The sequence below is a fragment of the Bombus huntii genome, chromosome 16 (assembly GCF_024542735.1).
Source record: "Bombus huntii isolate Logan2020A chromosome 16, iyBomHunt1.1, whole genome shotgun sequence".
Lineage (NCBI taxonomy): Eukaryota > Metazoa > Arthropoda > Insecta > Hymenoptera > Apidae > Bombus > Bombus huntii.
The window spans coordinates 6,230,041-6,251,509 of record NC_066253.1 but is presented as its reverse complement, the minus strand read 5'-3'; the positions used below and the strand labels follow the sequence as shown (position 1 = coordinate 6,251,509).

Below are 21,469 nucleotides of genomic sequence, written 5' to 3'. Positions count from 1 at the left end.
GTGCTTCGTTAGCATTTATATTGGCGAATAGGAAAAATTTGTTTGCAATTACAATCATAATACATTCAGTATTGGAGATAATACATATTTTTACAGACCATAATAGATCGTTAATTATGTGTAATGTAAATTAAGCCTCTTGTATTGTGTTGATTTTTATTTTCTTGTGAAATATGACGCTTTTTAATCCGAATGAAACAATATAGAATTTTTCGATTTGCAATTTTTATCTTTCTCATAAGCTTTGTTTATTCCGTTGTCTCCTCTTTCTCTTGCAGACATCAAAGATCTTTTTGTGACTTCGTAGCGTTTGTACATTTTACCGTTGTCTTTTCACCGCCCTCCTTCGTTGTTCTTAACGTTATTTCCGCGAGCCATTGTTTTCAATTTACTCTTTATTCATTAATGTTGCACGGTTTACGATCGAACTTTTATATCGACATGTTTTTGTAACCGTATTATTTTATTCAACGGGCTTTATCGAAACGCATCATTAACATTATTAACATTATAAATTTTAGAATTTTCATAGGTGATTTATTTATTTTTTATCATTTTTATGTCGATAATAACGTCGAACTTGTATGTTGTTATAACACAATAAGAACTGTTTTTAATGTTATATAATTAGTTTGCTTTCAATCAAATCATACGTTTTATATAACTAATATTTCTGCATAATTTCCTATCATAGAACGATTTGCATTTTATTTTTTCTCCGTTATTAATTAATTCCTTCTTGTACGATTGAATTAGTATCATTAATGAAATTTGTCAAGTCACAAATTACAAATTATTAATATCAATAATTCTTTAGTATAACGATAGTTACAGGCTCGATAACGATTAGGTAATTAGTTTACTATATGTAAAATTGTAAATTTATAAAAAGAACTGATGATTAATTTCAAATGTTATTTAATGAAAAGAGAATTTAAATTTTTCTACTAAATATATACTTTATTCTATTTTATCTCGAAGCGAATAATTTATTAGATAATATTTATTAGATAATATTTATTAGAAGCGAATAATTTCAAATCTCTGACAAACTTATCGAATCTTACATATACTCTTTAAAATTAAAATTATTCTATCTTATTTTCCTAAATCGTATTTTATTTTACTCGCTTAATTCGTATTTTATTTTATCTGCTTTCAAAGGGTGAATATCAAAAGCGATTCGAAATTTCCGAGCGATTTTATAAGTTGGATTTCTTCACGTACGATTTGAACTATTCCAGAACGAGAAAATCGACTAACGTATAACAGGTATACCTGCTCAGTTGGAAGCATTTTCGAATAAAACGTACGTCGACATAATAGAAAACGCTTGTTACTATTAATGTGACTGGTATTCACGTGCATTTCGGTTTAAATATGTATATCGTCGGTAATGCCGGAAACGGTTAAGCGTTTATTTCCAATGCGCGACATATTTCCCTATGAATTCGCTTCTTTCGTTTTTTCTTCTTCTTATTTTCATTTTCGTCTCCGTACATTTTTTTTTTTTTAATATACGATATGCGATATGCAATTTTCTCCTCGCAATTGCAGCCAATTGTTTGCGATTTTGCATTCAGTGCTGTTTCTATGCGTGATTATTAAACTGATTTCTATGCACGGTACACTGTAAAGGTGTCAGATTACACATATAGATAGCTACGTTATTGGCCTTTTAATGGCAACCGAGTATCGTTTTAAGAAACGATTTTAGGTGTTGTTTTACGAAGGTTAAACTGCTCATAACGATCGTCGTTTCCTTGCGATCTTTATACCGGCATAGATCTTTTTTACAATTTTTCAATGGAATTGCAATTTAGGTAAATGTTAAGCACAGATACACGTACAGGGTGTCCGTGTTATTACGAATCTGGATTCTTTTGGTAACTGATTAGTTTTGGGAGAGACGAGAGGGAAAAAAATTTTATTCAAAAATCAAATTTCCGTTTCAAAGCTGTGTATTTTAGTTGTATCTTCAAAAATCCAAATTTCCATAAACGCACGCAGTGCGCTCGTCAATTACACCGAAACAAGTATAAATCTCGGCCCGGTTTATTTTATATTTTACTTTGGAACAGCTAAAATCCACCGTGATTTAAACAGAGGTTAAAACAATTGTCCATAAAGTTAAATACACGGCAGTAAAGAAAAACTTATCTCTAAACGTTTTAATATATTTTTTTGAATAGCACGAATAACAAGGCATAGTTGCAGAGTAGTAGGGCTATAATGCTAAATATTAAAAAAAAAAAAAGAAAAAGAAAAAAAGAGATCAAGTTATCAAGATCATACGGTATTCTCGGTTAGCGTACGAGTACAATCAGGATTGTCTTTAATTATTCTGTATCTAATATAGCCGGGAGAACAGGGCGTAATTGCGAGAGCAGGCTTTTTTGTATTTTTAGCAGTTTTCTATATAGGTATCTATAAATGTTGGTTAGCCTTTCTCTCCTATGTGTGCGTTTTGTATCGCTGATCTATATTGGTCTCGGCCATATATAGAACTATTTTCGTTTACAGCAAATATAGAGCATGAAAACATTTCAGTGAAAATATTTTATGCGCAACGCGATTCCCTCATGGTTCCTGCTGGCCATTTACAGTGGCTGGCATTAATATTCGGACACCGTGCGTATTTTTGTTTCTTTCAATTTCCTATAAATGTATAACACGAATAGGACAGTTGTAACTTTCCAGATATATTTAAGTCACTTCGAATATACAGGGTGGTTGGTAACTGGTGGCACAAGCGGGGAGGGGGTGATTCTACGCGAAAAAAGAAGTCGAAAATGTAGAATAAAAATTTTTCGTTCGAGGCTTTGTTTTCGAGAAAATCGACTTTGAATTTCCGCTCGGTACGCCTGCGGTACGTTATAACGCATCTCACTGTAGATCGTTGTCTCGATGGAAAAATGAAAAAAAAAAAAAAAATTTTTATTCTATATTTTCGACTTCTTTTTTCGCGTAGAATCACCCCTTTTCCGCTTGTACCACCAATTATCAATCACCCTGTATATTTCAATAATTTTAAATATATTTAAGCAATTAGCAGATAATTGTCATAAAGAAATGGCAATATTTTGTGCTATGACGAGTATACTCGTCATGCGTGAAGAGTAGTTACAATTTGCTGTTCAAATTGCAATTTTAGTGAAAACTGAAATATATTCGTAAATTTGGACATTTTGAATATTCAGAGGCCAAGACGAAATAAAACGAAGAAATATAAAGATGTAAATAATTCTTATGAAAAAACTATATGTATAGTGTATATAGCGACACATTTCAGGTACACACTTTTCAAAGAGCTCGAAACAGCTAACTGGTTAAGTGATTATGAAAGCGAACGCTGAAGGGGACGTAAGAAGACTCCGCTGCTTCATACAGAGTGCAATGAAAATTAGAGCGTTTTGCCTAGAGTAAGACAGGACGATGTGACATTAACTACTATTAATAAGGATAGAAATAATACTCAAATGGATAGTACAAACCAACGTCGTATCAAAGAAATATTGTTACTTAGGTGCACATCTCGCTAATTAACTTATATATCGTTACTTATATAATTTTCTTATTTATCTTTCTAACTCGTTTGCTACCTGAGCTTGTAATATTATAAAGTATTGGGAGTAAAGTATTATCACACTAAACTCAGAGATCAGCATATTTTATGATTGAGAATATGGAAAGAGCGTTATACAGGGTGGTTGGTAACTGGTGGCACAAGCGGGGAGGGGGTGATTCTACGCGAAAAAAGAAGTCGAAAATGTAGAATAAAAATTTTTCCTTTGAGGCTTTGTTTTCGAGAAAATCGATTTTGAATTTACGCTCGGTACGCCTCCGGTACGTTATAATGGATCTCACTGTAGATCGTTGTCTCGATGGAAAAATTAAAAAAAAAAAAAAAAAGAATTATTCTATATTTTCGACTTCTTTTTTCGCGTAGAATCACCCCCTTTCCGCTTGTACCACCAGTTGCCAACCACCCTGTATAATCGTCAAAATGGTCGTAAATGGTTTACTACAAAGTTGTAACAAGAATAACAAAATTACCAACGACCGATTTCTTATTTGATTCTGCATGGAGACGATGTCGATGTTGTATTTGCAAGAACTTTGAGTAAGAAGTTCGGTAGACGTGACTAATCGATCAAACGAGAATCCAGTTGTTTATAATTTTTCCTTATTTTTGTTATAAGTTTGTAATAAAGCATTCACGTTACCCTACATTTATACAACATTTTTTCCTTATTTTTAATCGTAGAATATGCCGACGCCGCGTTTAGCGGGATAAAAATGAAACAGCCTGTATAAATAGTTAGGAGAGGGGAAACTTACGATAAAATATTTTATACCTGAAACAGCTTCTTTTAAAGATTCTGCGCTGTAACGATTGTGAAACAAGTTGAAGTAGACGATTCCAAACTATCGGCCAATAATAATCTGTTACAGAAACTGGATGGAACATATTTTTGTACCAACTTATTTCTTACGTCGACCAGCTCTCTATGTAATCGCTAAGTTTCCTCATTAAACTCCCCGATATATACCGTGAAATGAGCAGAACGATTAAGTCAAAAAAAGTTACTCCGTACAAGCATAAACTCGTCTGTGTTCCTAAAGGATTGATACGAGACAGGCTGTGAGACGAACGAATAACAAACAAGAAGCGGTAATTCGTAATGAAAGATGTTATTATCTGAGCAAAAGTACTGAAGGAAAAAAAAAGTTTGATAATTGAAATTAGGAAGGGATGAAATTGTTGAAGCGTTTAAAGAATCCGTAATTCAAACTGGCGAGTGTCGTCGAGTTACCGTGAGCCCTAGATTTAATAGTGCTTTCAGCGTTTTAGTTTTCGATAAAACGGAGAAGTCTAGATTTCGAGATTAAGTCTTATTTTCTCGAGTAACTTTCATCTCCCGATCTTTGCAAACCTTTCATTTTACACATAGAGTGTTGGAAAAATGCATTGAAATCTATTTAGGTGATTTAACGACTTAATTTGTATTAATCAATAAGCTGTCGCCATCTGTTTGAAAAGTGTGTACCTAAATTGTGTCGCAAAAGGTAAGCGATGACGAGTATACTCGTGAACCACAGAGTATGTGTGGCTGTTATAATATAGAATTAAATTGTAATGAAATGATTTTTATTTTTTAATTTTATTACTGCAATTTGCTGCAATTACTAAATTCCAATTTAAACAGCAAATTGTAACTACTTTGTATGTAGTAAATGGTAAAATAATTACCAGAAGCGATAATCTTCTCGTGGAATCGTCTCGTTAGACGGAAATTAGAAGAAAAGAAAAACAGATAAATTCGTGTTTACGTGTATTATTACCCGAGGATTTTTACGAAAAGAATCTTTGACAGCAGAAATTCGTTCGTTTGACTATCGAACGCGCGCTGATATTTTCTACGCTTTTACGTTAAAACGAATTAGCAGCAGTGCTCCGTACAGTGGTTGATTTAATTCGAGCATCACTCTCGTTATAATTTCTATTAAACGCTCTTTTCTTTTTTTTTTCGGGATTAAATTGACGAAGTAGAAAAAGCTTGGCTTTCTGAAATTTCTTTCACTACAAGTTCGGCGACCAGATATTCGTTCAAAGACTCGCGAAACTCCTTTGCTCGGGCGGAGGTTCCACCGAGAGAGAAAAGTGCAGCTTTAATTGTAACGGTGATTCAGAAATCTCCGATCGAGTCATAGAATTCGCAGTAAATCCTGTTCTCTGAACTGAAACGAGCTTTGACGAATGACTGTTTAATTTTCGTTTAAATAGAAGACGAACGAGGCACCAGCATGGTTAAATCAGAGATGATTTAAAGAAAGAAAAAAAAAAAGAGGTTTTGAAACATTCGAACGCGAAATGTGTACCACTGTATACGCTATGTAAATATCGATTAATTCTACGCGTGAAATGTGCACGTTTGTGATAGAGATTGTACTAGGCTTACAGTCTCCATACGATAAACAAATAATAATAATGTTGAGAATTGTAGATCTTAATTGCCGAAATAAAAGTAAAGGAACACTAAAGATACACTTAGAATTCATATTAAAATAGTTTTAGATTTATTTAATAAACGATTTCTAGGATATTCGTCGATATACATTTGCACGCGTCTAAGCACTCTCTTTGTCTCGCCATCTTCCATACCACATTGCCAACAGAACAGTTACATTCAGCTGTTTTTCGAGACGCAGCGCACACATATACTTCCACACACTCGTATTCACATACGTATGTCACTACTACGCGGCCAATCTAGACTAGCACATAAAATTATACATATCTCAATAAATAATAATATCAATTAATACTAAATTTGGATTTTGGAAATTAACACAATCTTCTAATGTTGAGATTGATTACTTTTATAAATGTTAGATACATAGTAATATTAGTCGACTATCAGGAGGCAAATTGTCGAAAATCATAGTAGAAATTGATTTGATCGAACGTGATGTTTTGGAATTTTATTAACAAAAAATTCCATTGCTTGCGAATTTAGAACAGCCGTCGGTCAATTTGTTGTTACGAATGGCAATTTTCCAAGCGACAAATGTAATTGATCAAACATCCGTTCGCAACGTTTACGATATCTTCTGAAAGTTGAAAAAGTTGCGTTCGTTTCATAGTGGAAACGTAATTTCGAAATGTTTCAATGATATTTCGTGCCTGGTGTTCTAGTTATTTTTTTTTCTTTCGATATGAGCTTCACGGGGACCTGATTGAATTAGAGAGTTTCCAGATTTCAGATACACTTGTTAGGTCCGATCGTTAAACCAATTTGTAGAGCTTTGACTTGGTTCGCGTTTCGCCAGTCGTTAGTACGATTTAGTCGAATGTATATTTGCACGTTCTATCGTATTATTAGTTATTCTAATTATCGTCCCGTTTTGTTTGCTATTAGATACTAGTACGAGCGGCAAAAATTTGAGCTTTTTATGCTTTTATTGCTCTATAATATGTACATTTAACATGTTAATGTAACATGTTGTATGTGCAGATAAATATTTAACAGAGCAGGTTGTGTAAGTTTACGAACTCTGAATAGCAAGTTATACAGAATCGAGTATAATTTAACATGAGTTGCGTCGAACATGTTAATAATACTGTTAATGTTGATAATAATGTTAACACATTACTGACCGCTACGGGTTCTACAGCATACGCACGTCTGACCGACAGCTCAGATTTTCCCTAGCGCCGGCTGTGTTTCGGTTTAGACTCTGCAATACCATTCTTTTCGTTCATCGCGAACGGTAAGTTTCTCAAATTGGTATAAAACTGTGGGAGCTTACACAGCAACGCAACTGACGCAACTGAGCAAGGTACCTTAGTACTAGATAACAAATTACTGCTCAAATGAGAAAGATTGTCGACGACAAAAGCCGATTAGTAGATTATCAGTCGGTAAATGTCGGCGACAAAAAAACAATTAATCGGGTATCGGTCGGTAAACGTCGGTGACAAAAAACCGATCAATCGGCTATCGGTCGGTAAAGTGTTAATAATACTTCTGAAGGAAATTATACGGATCGGATAGTGAATTAATTGGTCGAGTATAAAAAAATACGTAGTAATTGACATTTGTGGAAATAAAGTAGAGGAGAAGAAGACAAATCGGTACAATTTCTCTGGGTAATATTAATTATTATACTAGCACGGATAAAACTGACCGAAAGAAAAGACTAGAAAATCAAGAGAATAATTGAAGTATCATAATATATGAATGAAGAAGTACTATGTCAAATATGTGACAGGAGAAAGCCAAAATTAGTCGATCACGTCTTAAAAGACTAGCCAAAATGTATAGTGAACTTAGACGAAAAATGTATATAAATAAAGACAGCTGGAAAATTATAAAATCGAACATTGAAGAGGATGTATTATTTAATTATTAGTAACAAGGATAATAAGGCTCAAAGGAATAGTACAAATCAACGTTGTATAAAAGAAAGATCGTTACTCATACAAGTACCTAATCGTGTACTTTCGTAATTTTTCTACTTGAATTACTTTTTGAAGACGATTTTATAGCTTTTAGAGTTTTCCAAGCTTTTCACAGAAATGGTATAAAAATCTAACGATTGGCCCTTACATAGAGGCCTTTGCCAAATCAATTGTCTATTGTCTGTTGAAAAAGAGAGAGGGAGGGATGGAGAGAGAGAGAGAGAGAGAAGAAAAGAATATTTTACAACAAAGAACAAGTATTCCTAAGAAGAAAAATTCTTTGATAGGGAAGAATCGGGGACTGTCGGAAGTAAAATCACATGTGCTTGCTAGGGAAGCTTTTTTAATTGTGAAGACAAATCCAGTAGCGATGAAACGTAAATAATCAGGCAACGGAACGAAGAAGATTTCTCGTATAAAATTTCGCAAGAATTTTTATTGCTTTAAGATGAATTCGTTCACAAAATGCGAGTAATGCTCGTCGATTCCGATACTGTTGGTCTTTTTACCTCGCGTCGAAAGAAGAAGCGAACTTTGAATCTCGTGGTCTGACCGCATAACGCTTATACTACTGGCTTACTCAACCATTCTCCTCTCACTTCGTTCTTATTTTACTTTTATTGCTGTCACTCGTGCTACTTTTCCAACTTTATAACGATTTGAAAAGCAATCTGAGAAATTGATGATACCAAGAAAATTCCGAAGATTATCTTTCTGGAGAAGAAGCTTTGTTTTCGTTCTTTATCTTTGTTAACGTTTTATTAAATAAAATATGTCACGCGAGAAATACTATGTGGCAGTGTTTGTTTTCAAAATAATCGGGACAGGAATATCGGGAATATTTCATTGCATGAAAATCGAGAATATTTATTTCCCCTAAGTACAAAATGCTCTCTTATCTTCGTGAAAAATAGAATATTTTTATCTTCTAGTAAAAACTGATGTTTCATTCAATTTCGAAAAATACGAAACACGATATTTCCTTCGAGCATAAATTTTTGTTTGTTCGAAGGGAGTTTGAAATATTTTATTTTATAAAAGTTGCGAATATTTATTTATTTTACTTAGAAATAAAATACTTCGGCCTCTGCTATATTTTCAGTTTTTTATTCAAATCAGTTCACATGCAAGAAACACCTGAGAAGAAAAATTAAAGATTCGCGAGAGGAACATACGCGATAACATAGCTACGATACCATAACGATAACTGAGAATTTATGTACTATGTTCGGTGACAAAGATTTGGCCGCCCAAGGCTTCATTCTCAACAACGAATTACGCAGAAATGGTTCGACTGTTACGATCCTATCACGTTTCACGGCTTTTATCACACATATCGTATATCCGAGGTGTAAAATTTTCCCTCCCGTTATTCGTTTCACCTCTCTTTCTACTTTATTTACATCTTTAATCTTAATAATAAATAATACGATCACAGTAGAACGTTCGTTAGATGAATTAATCGGCGTACAAATATGTTTATGTATGAGAATTTTCACATAACAGAACGATAGGGGTTAATGTTCAATTTGATTTAATATTTATCATATTCGACATTGATGGCAAAGTATACGTATCAGGACTCGCGATTAGAGTTTCAAGAGTTTCAAGACTTTCAAGACCATCAAGACTATCAAGTCTTTCAGAACTTTCAATATTTCCAAGACTATCAGCACTTCCAAGATTATCAAGACTATCGAGGCTTTCAAGATTATCAAGGTAATTAAGATTTTCAAGACTTCCAAGACTATCAAGACTTTTAGAATTTCCAATATTCCCAAGGCTTTCTGGACTTTCAAGACTATCAAGACTTCTAAGCTTTCAAGACTTTCAGGACTTCCAAGATTATCAAGAGTTTCAAGACTTTCAGGATTATAAAGGTAACTAAGATTTTCAAGACTTCCAAGGCTATCAAGACTTTCAGAACTTCCAATATTTCCAAGACTTTCAGGACTTCCAAGATTATCAAGACTTTCAAGACTATCAAGAATTCCAAGACTTTCAGAATTATCAAGGTAATTAAGATTTTCAAGACTTCCAAGACTATCAAGACTTTCAAAACTTCCAATATTTCCAAAACATTCAGAACTGCCAATATTTGCAAAACATTCAGAACTTCCAATATTTCCAAGACTTTCAGAACTTCCAATATTTCCAAAGCTTTCAGAACTTCCAATATTTCCAAGACTTTCAAGACTACCAAGACTTCCAAGACTTTCAAGACTTTCAGGATTATCAAGGTAATTAAGATTTTCAAGACTTCCAAGGACTATCAAGACTTTCGGAACTTCCAATATTTCCAAGACTTTCAAGACTATCAAGACTTCCAAGACTTTCAGAACTTTCAATATTTCCAAGACTTTCAGAACATCCAATATTTTCAAAACATTCAGAACTTTCAATATTTCCAAAACTTTCAGAACTTCCAATATTTCCAAAACATTCAGAACTTCCAATATTTCCAAGACTTTCAGAACTTTCAATATTTCCAAAACTTTCAGAACTTCAAATACTTCCAAAACTTTCAAAACTACCAAGACTTCCAAGGCTGCCAAGACTTTCAGGATTATCAAGGTAATTAAGATTTTCAAGACTTCCAAGACTATCAAGACTTTCAGAACTTCCAATATTTTCAAGACTTTCAAGACTATCAAGACTTCCAAGACTTTCAGAACTTTTAAGATTATCAAGATTATTAAGACCTTCAAGAGTTCTAAGCTTCGAATCGTTCCGAATATTAAGGCGTTGTATTAAGTTGTCCGAAAAGTGTCTTTCTTTTACAGACACGTCTTTTACAACGACGCATCTTTGTATTACAAACACGAAACCTAATCCGTCGAACGTTATGATCTTTATCTTGATAGAACAAAATGGATCATACGTTGATCGATAAAACAATATAAGACAGAAAATATTGTGTATCCATTATTTTCTTATAAAATGAAAGAAACTTTTCGGACCACCTAATATATTGCGAACATCGAGCGTCCAAAGTTGCGAAAGGATTCAGGAAAGAGATCATCTTGATCCGATAATGCGTTATCGTGTGTACATGGCCTGGTAATCGGGTCGCTGTTTCTAATATCGCTCGCAAAGAAGTCAATCCGGAAAGCATTACGCAAAGACCGCGAACACGCGTTAAAATTTATAAGCTAAAGTAGCTGAGGGCAATCAACGAGATTATACGAAACCTTAAATAAGAAAAAAATATGCGCAATCTTTCTCCTGTTTTCAAGCGTCACCATATTGCATCTGTGAAGTATTAAATCATAGTTGAAGATTCCTTCAGTAGTAGACAAGGCTGTAAGTAACAAAAATAAAAAAATATGCCTTTTTATCGTATAATGTCATACCTGCCAATGGGAATATTCTGTATTTAAGTATTTAAGATTCAAGAACAATTTCTATTTGTAAATAATTACTAATAGCGTTGAAATAAAAATTATAACGAATTTATATAAAACAATGTAAATATCATTAAGCGACATGCTCAACAATTTTTGCTCAGAACATTATGAAATATACTCCTGTGATAAAGATAAAAACATCTTGGAAGAATATATTACTTGTTTTTATACAAGTTATTTAGGGCCAAATAGGATCGATACTTACAGCGAATGATATTTATAACTAAGAGCTTTGGCTTTGGGCTTTTGGTTGCATGCAAGCTCTTCTACAAGTACAACCCTTTTTCCGGCGAATTTCCACTATGCTAGAGCAGAAACTAGAGAATTTTCTGAGCCATTTGGATTATTATACGCTTAAGGTCGTAGAACAATTGCAGCAAAATGAAATTTTGCAAGTGATTTTAAGCCAGGCAAACTTTTCCTCTCTCCTAAAAAAATTCGATATTTGCCACTTACGGTGTTGTCTACAAGAAATCTTCGATTATTCTTGCGATTATGTATAAATCGATATGATATCCGAGCTGTCTGTTCGAAAATCGAAAATAAATACCACGAAACTTCCTTACTGCTGTCGTTCGTTTCATCCTGATTATTCCACTCCTCGGTCGTCGTTCAAAACATTTTGCGAGCTAACTTCGTCGGAAGAACGTGCTCGATTATTGTAATTCTTAGCGAATCGATGGCAATCTGTTACGCTGGACTCGTCACAATCGTTGCATCCTGTTATTCCATGTGACACTGCGATAACTTTATCTGTGTCATTTCCGGCCAAGTTCAGTTCCTCATTTTCTTCTAGCATTTCACACGGCAAGAAAGTTCACCTCGTACACTCCTCGGCGTTTCGTTTTTCATCTGCAACCAGGCATTTCCTACCATGTTACTCTACTCTCCTAAACTTGACTTTTTATGAATTCTAATTACATCTTGGTTCGTAATTATGTCCGTGGTTAGTAGAAATCCTACGGAAGTGTGTGAACATTCTGCACTTGTTTACAATGTTTACGCATAATAATCGTAACATTCAGTTAACAGAACGTTCATACAACGAAGCTTCTCATCGTTATTTCTTTCGTTCGTTTAACCCTATCTAAATTATGTAAATTATCTGATTAATCAATTTCCCAATTTTTGTTAATATCAGAATTTACATCAAGTTGGATGAACAAAAGAGGTAACGATGAATGTAGAATTTTAAATGAAATTTCAAAACTGCTCGTCTGACCTGGTATGGTTAGTGCTGAAATAATTATTGAATATTGACAAAATATATTATTTAGATCAAATATCGTATTTAAACAAAACATAGTTAGGCATAATTAGAATAAAGTTGTAAAAAGTTTGTTTGAGGTCGTTAAAGAAGTTCTTTGAGCTGAGAGAAAATACTTAAAACTTTGCACAAAGGAATTCTCTTTAAAGAGCCCAGGAAAGAAATTCCTTTTTAATGTCCAGCAAAAGCTGCCTCTTTTCTCTAACTATACTTTCATCGCGTATACTTTGTCCGGTCGACTGCCGCGCTGCAACACAAAATTACTGTGTTGTTTCCTTCTACCGAAAACAACACTGTGCAACTTTGAAAGCCAAGCGACCAAAAACTTTTCGTTCCTCGGGAAATTACGTTTCGTAATTGATTACTATAGAAACGGCACATCGATCGAAAAGTTACGATCTATGGGTTATAATAATTTTATAATTTTTAAGAGAAATCTAAAATATTAAATGTGCGGCTGTTTCGAGAGGAACCAGTCAAGTCATATCGTAATGACATGATTTCAATCGACGTTTAATTGATTTTTCTAGTATTTCTGGAATTTTTTTTTTTTTTTTTTTTTTTTTTTTTTTAGTATTTCTTATTATCTTCTCTTTTTGTTTCATGCGTGCGGCCGTGTGATGAATATTATACCGTGCATTGGCTGCTTGTCATATCTGACGTTTCCAGGTTACACGCAACGACAGTCAGACAGACAATTACTGAAAAATTATTGATCGATGGTTCTTCCTTAATCGCTGATTGATTGTTTATTTCGTTATTAAGCCACTGCATATTATATTCTTTAGCGTTTAACCCTCCCTGGCTCGTTTAAATCCATGCGGTCCTTTTTTTACGTTTTTGTGTTTTAGAAAAGCTCCACAAAATTCTTGAATACTTTTCCAAGCTTCCAGAACATCTATCATCTAGTAGTTTTTATTATTGCGTGTTATATACAGAATCCTGCCGGATAACCTATAAAACCGTGCAGGACGTGGCTCCTTGTAGAAAAATAAGAAAAAAAATATAGTACAAAACTTCTTCATTCTCGGGTTAGTTTACGCGAAAATCGAGTTTGAAAATTGAACGTGGCTAGTTACGGACTAAATATAATCGACAGGATGTGGTTCTACTCGTGAAAATAAGTCAAAAATATAAAATACAATTTTCTCTCAAGACACGCTGTTTCCGAAAAAATAAATTTGAAAATTTATTGTACGTGTAGTACTGGATCGATTCTTAACTAAACACGTTCAAGCTTTATTTTCTTAAAGATAAAGTCTTAAACGGAAAGATTTTATTTTACATGTTTTACTTACTTTCGCTTCTACAACAGCGCCATATTGATTGTTTACTTGTATCCAGTTTACGGTAATTAGCCATGTTCGAGTATACTTTTCAAACTCAATTTTCTTGAAAACTAAGCCTTCTATTATCGACTAAAATTCTATTCCATGCTTACTTTTCCATAAGAAATCACGTTATGCACGCTTCTGCGTGTTATTCGGCCGGATCCTGTATACATATATATGTACGTGTATGTGTGAGTGTTTCTCTAAAAGAAGCAAAAGTTGAACAAAAATATGAGAGAAATAGAAAATTACTTCAAATTAGTGGTCGAAAACGATCCAATATTCAGATGGAGGATTAAGAAAAGGCAAGAAAAGGTTAACATGTTCAAAGGTGTAAAGTAGAGAACTCTTGACACTTGCATCTTGTTTGACCGTACATTTGCTAACGAATGTGTCAATCTGTGTGTGCGTAACTAGCGCTCTTACGCTATGCCTGCAGCGGTAGCTTAATGACGTTGGGGCCAATTTAATTGCATAGAATAAAGAAACACTTGTAGTCCGTGGTTGATGTTCTTTATTACGGAAGAATCGTTTACAACGTTTGTCGGTTGCTGTGTATAAGAGCTTAGAAAAAGGTTACGAAAATTTCAGATGGATGTATTCGATTAAAGATCAGCCCCCATCTGTTTGAAAGCTTTTCTAAGATTTTGAAATTTGCACGAGGGAAACACATATCGTAAGGGAAAACACAATAGAAGTTTTTATCCGTATACTTGATAAAAAAGCCTTTGAAATCGATAAAAATGCAGATATTATAAATCCATAAAATTGCTTCGAGCCACTGTTATTTCTGATATTTATTTTGTTGCGTATCGATTAAACGAAAGATTCGTTTATTTTGTAGCTAAATGATAAAATAATTCGATGGAGAATCACTTCCTTATACAGGCAAACGAACGCATAATTATATTTCGAGATAACATCCGCTCAAACGAAGTGATGTATTATTTTAATAAACATTTTCCAGGTCGGTCCATTCTTCCACCTGTACGTTCACATTCCTTTGTTCTTCTCTCTGTCTCTATCTTCAAAACATTTCTCTCACTCAGTCCGGACTGCTGGATTTTATTGAGATAAAAGAGTACAAAGCCCCGATGACTTTCAACACACATTTTATCGCGCGTCCCTTCGCTATAACTGCACCCGCGTGTACACGTTACGTGTCTCCTCCTCGAGAAGGAAGTAACTCGCACGCTTTTAGGAGGAAAACAATAAAAACAAATCATTCGTGCCAACTCTCGCGAAAAGGAACTAACATTACGGTATAGTAAAGTTGTCGCTGTTACGAAGGCAAACACTCTACTAGACGCCTCTAGAAAGCATCTAATCGTGAGAAATGGAAACTTCCAAAGATTATAGTTCTCAACTTTGAATTTAAATAACGAATTAGTAATATCTGGACGTTTATGGAAATTTATATTTTTTTATCACCATTGTAAATCAAGTTCAGAAAATAATCGAAACAATCAAACGAAGATCAAATGAAAAAAGAAAAAGTTGTAGCATAAGATTGATCGAGATAAAATATCGAATATTAACATGCATGTTCAATTTGGCCAACTAGCTGGAAATCTCCTTTCGTCGCTTTTGCGGCTTTGTGATAAACTATACATATAATTGCTATTGAAACAGCACGAAGAAACTGCACGACTTCCGAGTTCTAATTAGAATTCAAAGTTCCGCTATCCATATAGATCTTAGAACTCGTATGTAGGCTGATGACTATGATAAATCGGCTAATTGGTTGTTAACCTTAATAATCTTATTAAAATCTTATTCTACATTTCGATTTATTTATTGTTTTTTTATATATAAGAATAACCTCCATACCAATTATCATCTCTTGTAAGCTTCGCTTTATGAACAATACAATTAAATTCATTTAGTAGACTAAAATATTAATCGATAGTAATTTGATCTTATTTGAGCCTCTGCTGCCTAGAAATGCGTTTGATTTACGATTTTCTATTTCTCATTCCTCCGTACTTAAAACGGTAGCCGTAGAACTTAACGTACGATTCTTTACTTAAGTCCACGTATTAACATAACAACTGCGTTCGACGTGTATACTCGTCGCGTAAAACAAAGAATTACCATTTACTATAAAAACTCAAAATTTTAGTAAAAGGTAATATAAATGACATTTAGCGGTATGTTTTTTTTATACTTCTAGTAAAACTGTTATGTATTTTATAACCAAAATTTTTATTACTGGATTATTCTCTTCGGTGTATCGGTTATGCTTCGTGTAATGTATCGCTTTGTATAAATCGAATTCTCCATTTTCCCCAATGAATCGCCATTTCTGTACTTTATCGCGTATATCGGCTATTCTCCGATTTGTTTTATTTATTTTATTATTTTTTGGCAATTTTTAAATTTTTATTAGCGATACCTTTTCCAACAATAAATTGTTAATTTTTATCAAATAAAAATATGATACTTCCTTGTTTTGCGTTACTTTCTTCGTAAAATTTGTAATACGAGCGTTTGCCCCGCGTTCGACGTATATACTCGTCATTGCTTAATTTAATTTAACTACGCACGTAAGGAATTTTTAAAATTAGATTTAGCTAAATTAAAAATTGTTTAACTGGTTAAAGCTTAAACTTTCTCGCTAAAGCTATTTCGTGATATTCTTTGTTCCTATCCTTCGAAAAGTTAATTCAGCATTCTGAGGCTCCTCTCATAATTGTTTTTTTTTTATTTCCAGTAATCGTTCGTTGTATTCCGCGAAACACCGACTGAAGTACCACCTTCGACTGTGATATATCGTGACTGTGAAATACCCGGTTGAAGAATGCAACCTCAGGCGGGTTTCGATCGATGAAAAGTAGAATTCTCTGCCAGCTATTATGTTCACGAGGTTCAAGATGCCGGTGACTGGCGATGGGGCTTTCATTAACCGCGGTGCGCTCCCTGAGGAGGATTCGTCGGTGTAACAGGAAATGTGACATGCTGTCGTTAACCAACTATGAGCTCCAGAAAGCACGCATCAGCGAAAAGTAAGTAGAATTTATAATTGAAAATCTGTTTTATCGTTCGTTAAGTGCAGACGTAGAAACTTTTTATCCTTCTCCCTTTTTTCCTTTTTTTAAGTAAGCTTTAATTACATATTACGCGATACGATGATAATATATTTAAACATCAATATCTTCTCTTCTTCTTTTTTTTTTTTTTTAATAAATTTCACCTTGGTATTACGCAATACGATGTTCATACATACAAATATACATGCATATAGGCATAAGAAAAAAGAACTAGCATGTAAAGTAGAAAATGCAAGAAGAAAATTGAAGATTCTTTTTTCTTTTAAATTGAAATTTCACAAGAGTGATTCTGAAAATGAATAATGCATAATATCATGCAACGACCATGCCATATTTTGATCCACCGTAACATACAGATGAAAGATAAAAGCGCACAGTTCCCCTTATTAACCAGTTAGCTGTTTCTGACGGGTATACTCGTCATGATGAAATGGCAGTATCTTATGTTATGACGAGTATACTCGTCATGATGAAATGGCAGTATCTTATGTTATGACGAGTATACTCGTCATGATGAAATGGCAGTATCTTATGTTATGACGAGTATACTCGTCATAATGAAATGGCAGTATTTTATGTTATGACGAGTATACTCGTCATACGTAAAAAGAAGTTATAATTTGTTGTTCAAATTGGAATTTTAGTGAAAACTAAAATATGTTCGTAAATTTGAAGATGTTTCGAATATTTCGAGGCCAAGACGAGATGAAACGAATAAATAAAAAATATACAAATATAAATAATTATTGTGAAAAATCTATACACAGTGTGAACAATGCGACACATTTTAGGTACACGCTTTTCAAAGTGTTAACCGAATAAGAATAACTAGAATTTTATTTTACTTTCTTTAAAAGTTCATTCTGTTATTTTATATCTTTAAATATATCATCGTATAAGTATAATACCGAACGAACGCGAAAGTTTCGACGGATTTCCAGTAAATGGCGCTACGATCGTTATTGTTTCGTTGGAACAATGGACGATCTTGTCGAAGTGTTATGTATCGTTGGCAACGTGACACAGTCAGCTGTCATAGGGAACAGACAATCGACTTGATCGAGCAAAATCGTATTCCTTTAAAAATAAAATTGAAAATACTAACGGTGGATGCTCTGTTTGCATGTCATAATGACGTAGTATGACTTTCATAAACCAACAAACATTACCAACGTCTTGAAAGGTACTTTTGCGAAACAATAAAACGCCATTATCCGAACGTCCAGCTATTCGAATTTTCTATTATCTAAATATCGTAGCATACATTATAATATTTAGTATATTTTTTTCCTTGTTTTGATATGAACGACGATTGATTTTCTTCGCGCGTAATTTCCACGTCGAAGAATTAACGAAAATTAATATCTCCTTGTAAAATTGTAATTTCTCGAGAACGATTGCAACAACGAGTTACGTTAAACAGATAACTACGTTCGACGAGTACACACGTGGAACAAAAATTTTATTTCGATGGAGGTTTCTAAAATTAAATTCCGCAATTAAGTGGTTAAAGTTTAAACGAAATTCGAAATCTTTGGATAATCGAGTCTTATTAGTTGACTAATCAGGTGACAAAGTAGTGAGTAACTAAACGATCACTTTACGCATCGATCATACTGTTACACTGTTAAACGATTATGATAATTACGCGATCTGGTTAAATAATTAATGACATCGATCGGTTCATTTGATAGCGGCCGAGAGAAATTTATAGAGACGACACCAGATAAATTTCCGTATCCCGTAACTCTGGCTGGATTATACTTGCCAAACAGAAGGAGATTATTATCGCCATGCTTGAGCATAATACGGTTAACCTGTGCACGGTAATCCTTGTAGTATTTAGATGTCGATGACAGTAACAATTTTCCAAAGAAACGTCACTCGAAAGTCTCTTAAGCTACTTAATTATCATAATCGTTGATGGAAAATTTGAAAATGCAAAAATGCATAGAATGTGATGTATGTAAAAAACATACATGTATAGTAGTTGTTGTACTATTTTATTAAAAGTACAGTACTTAATATAGTACTGTCTATAGGGTATCCCATTTCTTCCCCGGCAAACGTTGTCAGTATATACAGGGTGGTTGGTAACTGATGGACTCTACGCGAAAAAAGAAGTCGAAAATATAGAATAAAATTTTTTTTTTTTTTTTTAATTTTTCCATCGAGACAACGATCTACAGTAAGAGTCCGTTATAACGAGACGCGATAAAGTGCGCGCGTACCGAGCGAAAATTCAAAGTCGATTTTCTCGAAAACAAAGCCTCGAACGAAAAATTGTTATTCTACATTTTCGACTTCTTTTTTCGCGTAGAATCACCCCCTTTCCGCTTGTACCACCAGTTACCAACCACTCTGTATATTACACAGATCAAGATAAGGAAAAGAATGTCATATAAACATACGTCATTGGAAAGATTGTTAAAGATTGATATTTACATCTAACAGTAGCCAAAACTATCAGTATCTACGCCCTCATCTGTAACATCGTTCCAAAATGTTTACCATTCCTGTCGATACAAGATTGGCAGCGGCAAAGAATCGAATTTGTTACTCTTTGAAACTCTGGAGAGTTAGCTTAAGCTTAAAGTTTATTGTTCGTTGAAGTTGAAGTATAGTACTCGTTGTACTACAGTACTACAAGTATGACAAAGTAATACATATACTACTTTCTATGGTACTGGTCGTTTTAAGTTACAAAAGTACAGCAGAGTAACGTAGTACTTTATATGTACAGTACTTATGTATTTATATATATATAGTACCGGATACGATCATTTTTTATCTAGATTCCACTTCTAAAGGATACAGCAGGATCTCCGAGGCGCTGAGGAAAAAAGATTGGGAAACATGTACTGTTCTAACTCGTACACCGAAAGAATAACTGAAAAGAAGGAAGAAGTTATTTATTAATAATCAAACTATTTATAAATAACTGTCGATGCATGATCACCATGAATATGTCGATACGTAGTTTCCTATGGCCTTACGTCCTTCGATCCAGCTTCTCTATAACAAAATTATAAAAAGATGAAAATAAGTGTAAAAAAAGAATAAGCTTTTACTTTGCCGAGTAACAACGTTGTAACTTGCGCGCGGCAAAGTGTGCTGGCTTTCCAAGTGTTAGGAAATTTCTCAACAGTGAACAATCCCTATGGACGTGATTCATTAATCACGCCGTTAACTATTTTATAGAAAATGATAGAGTAAGTTGATTTACATTCGCCATACGATCGATTAATTGAACTTTGTGAGAGTTCTAAAAATTAGGGTTGGGATACTGAAAGTCTCGAGACCCCTGAGAATTGAAAAGATTTCGTACGCCGGAAACTGCAAACTGAATGTATTCAAACGCCAATGTTCCTAAAATCTTCCACCGAATCCTACTAAAGAGATAAAAATGGAAGCTCCTTTCGCTGGCAAGTGACCTGTGGTTAAAACGTTGAAATGAACCATAAAACAGAAATTTGATATTTGAATATCGCGCAGAGAATAAGCTCCTGGGCGGAGCCAATTGAAAGAACGTACTCTGTTTCAAGTGGCCGTGAAAAAAGAAGGTGTCGAACGTCCTGGTCGTAGGTCGATCTCCGTGAATTTGCTGCCGAACGTGCTTCTATGGAAACTCTTTACACGCCTGTTGGCACCGAGCCGAATGAGGCGCGTAACTGTCCTGAACAATCCAACTCCTGGCCGTACAGAGAAACGTTGTAGAATTCACCCCATTAAATTGTAACTCTAAGTAGTTACAAGTGCAATTTGAAGATAAGCGGCTATACCAGCCTGAGACTATATTTAGAAATTGTCAACTGATTTTCAACGAGAATCCTCTTTTTGTTATTCCATTTACAGTTCCGCTTTAGTCGTGAATTAATTACAAGTTGAATAATATTATACGCATTATATAAAACGTTTGGAAACTTCATTAGCACTGTAACGTGACAGGACAATATGTTGGTCGAATTTCAGACGAACTTGAAAATGTATACAGGGTGGACCAACTAAATGAAATCACCTAAGTAGCTGCACTACTTATTGTCGTGTAAGAAAACTACCCAGGAGAAAATTGCACTGCATCAAGGAGCGTAACGTAGTACTCAAAGTAGATCTTTCTTTCTAGTGATTGTTTCATTATGAAATTTCAGGGTTACCGATATTTTTCGCTGATGTCCGTGTATTTATTTTGGAATATTCTTGTAGAGAGTGAAAAAAAATTCAACCATATATAAAACCGTATCATTCGAATTATTTATAATTTTGAGATATTCGCTTCTGAATTTCGAGCTTGCTAAAAATTTACGCGGCATTTCAATTCACACCCAGTATACTAATTCTTGTATACGCATTCAAACGTAAACATTGGTTAGCATTCGAAAATATTTCCGCAGTTGCGATCATCCAGTGCCTTATCGTTTGTAATAGGAGCCGATGTTTATGTTTGGACA

At 34.0% G+C, this 21,469-nt stretch overlaps 1 protein-coding gene across 9 annotated transcripts in view; it reads left to right on the top strand.

The window, feature by feature from the left end:
* LOC126874180 (muscarinic acetylcholine receptor DM1) overlaps nucleotides 1–21,469 on the top strand; it is a 49,277-nt gene that overhangs the window by 1,970 nt on the left and 25,838 nt on the right. For all 9 annotated transcript variants that reach the window (XM_050635891.1, XM_050635898.1, XM_050635896.1 and 6 more), the window contains one exon: nucleotides 16,685–16,976. The gene's annotated coding sequence lies outside the window, so the exon portion shown is untranslated. The remainder of the gene's footprint in view (nucleotides 1–16,684; nucleotides 16,977–21,469) is intronic.